A 6,496-nucleotide genomic window follows, 5' to 3' on the forward strand; every position below is an offset into this window, starting at 1 on the left:
GGACTAAAAGCCAAATATACAATTGAGGCTATACCATTTCACAAGGTTTCTGTGAAGTTTTAAGTCTCACAGTGAAAGAAAATATTACTGAAAGACAGTGTGCTGAATGGAAGAAAGTATTTTTACCTTATACAGTTAATAAATGGTGTGTGAATTTACAAGGACTCATGAACTCAACAATAAAAACCAAACAACCCAATGAAAAGAATGGGCAGATGACTTTTTCTTTATTTTTCTTGAGTCTGAGTTCCTATCTAAAACATTTCTGGCAAGAGGAATGGAATTACCTTGACTAGTTTAGGCTAGTTAGAATTTATTCCTTATGGATTGATGGATATCTGAACAAAATTAGTGTTCCATTAGCAAGAAATTAGGAGAGGATAGCTTTCCATAAGGTGATCATAGTATCTCTGAAATTTTATTCACCCTTCTATCATCATTGTAATCATCAAGGTTCCTCTCTAGACCCTACAACCATTCTTTCTTTAGTTATAACACTCATCTCTTTGAGTGATAATGTATTTGCTCAAAGGCGTAAGTTACCTTACCTGTGAAATATTGTATACCATGAATATACTTTTCTTAGTTGTGAGTTTGTGGAATGGCAAGAACATAATTGATCTTTGAAGACTTGATATCCAACATTATTCCAACATAATTTGACACAAATTAATAAAAATTTTGAGTTCAATCAAATCAATTCATGTGTTGGACTGTATATATATACATATGTATACATCTCAATTCAAGCAGAAATCACATCAAATCTACTTTCCTCATTTATTCTTTCAAAGATTACATCTATTGGTCTGGATAGCAGCTTCAACTAAAAAGGAAATTTATTTCCACCGAAGAGTCAAAGAATGTGGCAACTAAAGGCTAAAAAGGAATTCAAGAGAATCAAACCAAAAGTAAGACTTAATTTATTTTTGTATTTGAACCACCTGATTGTACTCCAAGTTTACTCCTGGCCTTGTGCTCAGGAATCATTTCCTATGGTTCTTAGGAGAACATATATAGTGGTAGGGATCTATACCAGGCAAGCTCCTTACCTCTATGTTGTCTCTCTGGCCCCAATATTAGAGATTTTAGAACCACTTGAACAAATGAACAGAAGCTAGATGTATTATTAGTGTAGATGCTTTTAAATGAATACAAAAGTAAGTGCTTTCAAGAAAGTGCTGATGTAATTGGCATTCATAATATGTTTGCATTTACTCACACAGACTTTAAAGATATAATCTTATCTAGAATAATCTATTTACAGCTCTTGTTATTTTCTCCCTTCATTTTCACCTATTCTTTTCTGTTGGATTCTTCACTTCTGGTTATCTGACTTGGTACATCTGCAGCTTCTCAGCCAGGATGTTTATGGGGTGTCAGATGCTAACACATTGAGAGTTCTTCCTGTCTCTGGGAATTAGTTGCTAAGAAACAGGAAACAGTGCAAGAGCATGTACACCTTAGCTCTGGGTTAGATCATCTGAAAGTTATGTACCTGGACCTCATTAACTTAGCTTTCCAAAGAATAGTATCTAAAAAGTTGATTTAATGCTATATTGTCCTCAGCTTTTATAGAAGTCAGCTGATGCAGAAATGTGTGTTTGAAGAACAAAGCTGTTTATTTTTATCCTCCAGAAGCATAGTACTAGCATTCTATACTGTCTGTTTTATTTTTCTTTACAAAAAGTTATTGGGCAGAAAGAGAAAACGCCTGTTGCTGCTTTTCCTAGTGAACATTCTGTTGACCTCCTTGAGATAAATATCCCATTTTGTCACTGGGAATTCAGGGCTGAAGACTCTTATCACATTGGAGATTGGTAATATCAACTCACAGATCATTGCTCCTCTCATTTAATTTTTATTACATTTCCCTTGTTTTTCTTTGAAATATCAGGATACATTTTTTTATTTTGGGGCCATACTTGGTGGTGCTCAGGGGTTACTCCTGACTCTGTGTTCAGGGGAGATCATATGGAATACTGGGGATCAAACCAGGTCAACTGTGTGCAAGGTCATTCCTTACATGCTATACTATCTTTCTGGCCTTAAGGATAAATAATTTTAAGTTGCCTCAAATATTTCTGGATATATGTGATTCTTTTTTTCTACTTAACTATTCTTCTGAGGGCTGAAGCTCATAGCTGACTTGGTTTCAAGCACCAACAGAAGTAATTCCTGAGCATGGTACTAGGAGTAACTCCTGAACACCATCTGGTATGGCCAAAAACAAAACAAAAAATAAAACCAAATGTACTGTAGTGATAGTAAAGTGGATAGGGATATTGTCTTGCATGTAGCCAACATGGATTTGATCCCTAGCACCACACATAGTCCATTGAATCCATCAGGAGTAACCCCTGAGCACAGCTGCAAGTAGCTCTAAAACAACAATTGATCTATCCTCCTACCAATCTAAGCTTGATACCCAGCAAAGTCCCACATACCTATTTAACTGTTTTTTTTAGCAATTGATTCTTTTATATATATATATATATATTTTATTTAAACACTTTATTACATACATGATTGTGTTTGGTTTTCAGTCATGTAAAGAACACCACCCATCACCAGTGCAACATTCCCATCTCCAATGTCCCAAATCTCCCTCCTCCCCACCCAACCCCTGCCTGTACTTGAGACAGGCTTTCTATTTTCCTCGTACATTCTCATTATTAGGATAGTTCAAAACGTAGTTATTTCTCTAACTAAACTTATCACTCTTTGTGGTGAGCTTCCTGAGGTGAGCTGGAACTTCCAGCTCTTTTGTCTTTTGTGTCTGAAAGTTATTATTGCAAAATGTCTTTCATTTTTCTTAAAACCCATAGATGAGTGAGACCATTCTGTATCTTTTTCTCTCTCTCTCACTCTGACTTATTTCACTCAGCATAATAGATTCCATGTACATCTATGTATAGGAAAATTTCATGACTTCATCTCTCCTGACAGCTGCATAATATTCCATTGTGTATATGTACCATGGTTTCTTTAGCCATTCATCTGTTGAAGGGTATCTTGGCTGTTTCCAGAGTCTTGCTATGGTAAATAGTGCTGCAGTGAATATAGGTGTAAGGAAGGGATTTTTGTATTGTATTTTTGTGTTCCTAGGGTATATTCCTAGGAGTGGTATAACTGGGTCGTATGCGAGCTCTATTTCCAGTTTTTGGAGGAATCTCCATATCGCTTTCCATAATGGTTGAACTAGTCGGCATTCCCACCAGCAGTGGATAAGAGTTCTTTTCTCTCCACATCCCCGCCAACACTGCTTGTTCTCATTCTTTGTGATGTGTGCCAATCTCTGGGGTGTGAGGTGGTACCTCATAGTCGTTTTGATTTGCATCTCCCTGATGATTAGTGATGTGGAGCATTTTTTCATGTGTCTTTTGGCCATTTGTATTTCTTCTTTGTTAAAGTGTCTGTCCATTTCTTCTCCCCATTTTTTGATAGGATTAGATGTTTTTTTCTTGTAAATTTCTGTCAGTGCCTTGTATATTTTGGAGATTAGCCCCTTATCTGATGGGTGTTGGGTGAATAGTTTCTCCCACTCAGTGGGGGGCTCTTGTATCCTGGGCACTATTTCCTTTGAGGTGCAGAAGCTTCTCAGTTTAATATATTCCCATCTGTTAATCTCTGCTTTCACTTGCTTAGAGAGTGCAGTTTCCTCTTTGAAGATACCTTTAGTCTCAATGTCCTGGAGTGTTTTACCTACATGTTGTTCTATATATCTTATGGTTTCAGGTCTGATATCGAGGTATTTCATCCATTTGGATTTAACCTTCATACATGATGTTAGCTGGGGGTCTAAGTTCAATTTTTTGCAAGTGGCTAGCCAGTTGTGTCAACACCACTTGTTGAAGAGGCTTTCTTTGCTCCATTTAGGATTTCTTGCTCCTTTATCAAAAATTAGGTGATTGTATGTCTGGGGAACATTCTCTGAGTATTCAAGCCTATTCCACTGATCTGAGGGCCTGTCTTTATTCCAATACCATGCTGTTTTGATAACTATTGCTTTGTAGTACAGTTTAAAGTTTGGGAAAGTAATTCCTCCCATATTCTTTTTCCCAGTGATTGCTTCAGCTATTCTAGGGTGTTTATTTTTCCAAATGAATTTCAAAAGTGCCTGATCCACTTCTTTGAAGAATGTCATGGGTATCTTTAGAGGGATCACATTAAATCTGTACAATGCTTTGGGGACTATTGCCATTTTAATGATGTTAATCCTGCCAATCCATGAATAGGGCACGTGTTTCCATTTTCGTGTGTCCTCTCTTATTTTTTGGAGCAGAGTTTTATAGTTTTCTTTGTATAGGTCCTTCACATTTTTAGTCAAGTTGATTCCAAGATATTTGAGTATGTGTGGCACTATTGTGAATGGGGTTGTTTTCTTAATGTCCATTTTTTCCTTATTACTATTGATGTATAGAAAGGCCATTGATTTTTGTGTGTTAATTTTGTAGCCTGCCACCTTGCTATATGAGTCTATTGTTTCTAGAAGCTTTTTTGTAGAGACTTTAGGGTTTTCTAGGTAGAGTATCATGTCATCTGCAAACAGAGAGAGCTTGACTTCTTCCTTTCCTGTCTGGATTCCCTTGATATCTTTTTTTTGCCTAATTGCTATAGCAAGTACTTCCAGTGCTATGTGGAATAGGAGTGGTGAGAGAGGATAGCCTTGTCTTGTGCCAGAATTTAGAGGAAAGGCTTTCAGTTTTTCTCCATTGAGGACAATATTTGCCTCTGGCTTGTGGTAGATGGCCTTAACTATACTGAGAAAGTTTCCTTCCATTCCCATCTTGCTGAGAGTTTTGGTCAAGGATGGATTTAGACCTTATCAAGTGCTTTCTCTGCATCTATTGATATGATCATGTGATTTCTATTTTTCTTGTTGTTGATGTTGTGTATTATGTTGATAGATTTACGAATGTTAAACCATCCTTGCATTCCTGGGATGAAACCTACTTGATCATAGTGGATGATCTTCTTAATGAGGCATTGAATCTTATTTGCCAGGATTTTGTTGAGGATCTTTGCGTCTGTATTCATCAGCAATATTGGTCTGTAATTTTCTTTTTTCGTAGCATCTCTATCTGGTTTAGGTATCAAGGTGATGTTGGCTTCATAAAAGCTATTTGGAAGTGTTCGTGTTTTTTCAATTTCATGAAAGAGTCTTGCCAGGATTGGTAGAAGTTCCTCTTGAAAGGTTTGAAAGAATTTATTAGTAAATCCATCTGGGCTTGGACTTCTGTTTTGGCACACATTTGATTACTGTCTTAATTTCCTCAGTAGTGATGGGTGTGTTTAGATGTGCTACATTCTCTTTATTCAACTGTAAAAGATGATATGTCCAAAAATTTATTCATTTCTCCACTGCTGGTGGGAATGCCGTCTAGTTCAACCTTTATGGAAAGCGATATGGAGATTCCTCCAAAAACTGGAAATCGAGCTCCCATACGATCCAGCTATACCACTCCTAGGAATATACCCTAGGAACACAAAAATATAATACAAAAACCCCTTCCTTACACCTATATTCATTGCAGCACTATTTACCATAGCAAGACTCTGGAAACAACCAAGATGCCCTTCAACAGACGAATGGCTAAAGAAACTGTGGTACATATACTCAATGGAATATTATGCAGCTGTCAGGAGAGATGAAGTCATGAAATTTTCCTATACATGGATGTACACGGAATCTATTATGCTGAGTGAAATAAGTCAGAGAGAGAGAGAAAAACGCAGAATGGTCTCACACATTTATGGGTTTTAAGAAAAATGAAAGACATTCTTGCAATAATAACTTTCAGACACAAAAGAGAAAAGAGCTGGAAGTTCCAGCTCACCTCAGGAAGCTCATCACAAAGAGTGATGAGTTTAGTTGGATAAATAACTACATTTTGAACTGTCCTAATAATGAGAATGTATGAGGGAAATTGAGAACCTGTTTAGAGTACAGGCGGGGGTCGGGTGGGGAGGAGGGAGACTTGGGACATTGGTGATGGGAATGTTGCACTGGTGATGAATTAAATAGAAAACAAAATTAAAAAAAAAAAGAAAATATAGCACTCTTTTTCAGAACTTTTAAGAAAACATTGAATCTAGTGAGGGATAAGTGAATGCAAAGATCACAAAGCCACAGGAGCCAGGTAGGAAGTCCCTTTCAGGGGAGATAACATGATCACGAAGGTGGTTTTCCCAGGGTGAGGCTTATCCCTTGCACTCCGGATGTGCTGACCCCTGCGATTTCCCCAAATGTGGGAAACTCGACTGCATAGCCATGTGAAATAATAAACCAAGACAGTCATAAGGGAGAAAAACAAGGAGTCAGGTGGTTTATTGCCTCATGGTCCCTTCGCCCACCAAACTGAAACCTTTTTTAATTCACCAGCTCAAATCCCAACCTGGATGGGGAGGGTTAAGTGAGAGACAAAAGTACCTATCAAGCTAATATAATCTAGGTGAACCTTTTATATGACAAAAGAGATGGGTGAAAGGGAAA

General features: G+C 37.3%; 1 pseudogene; it reads left to right on the forward strand.

Annotated features, from left to right (window-relative positions):
• The first annotated feature begins 6,158 nt into the window (after window positions 1–6,158).
• LOC126005367 (uncharacterized) lies at window positions 6,159–6,267 on the forward strand (annotated as a pseudogene).
• The last annotated feature ends 229 nt before the right edge of the window (window positions 6,268–6,496 follow it).

This window comes from Suncus etruscus, chromosome 3 (assembly GCF_024139225.1).
Source record: "Suncus etruscus isolate mSunEtr1 chromosome 3, mSunEtr1.pri.cur, whole genome shotgun sequence".
Classification (NCBI taxonomy): Eukaryota; Metazoa; Chordata; class Mammalia; order Eulipotyphla; family Soricidae; genus Suncus; species Suncus etruscus.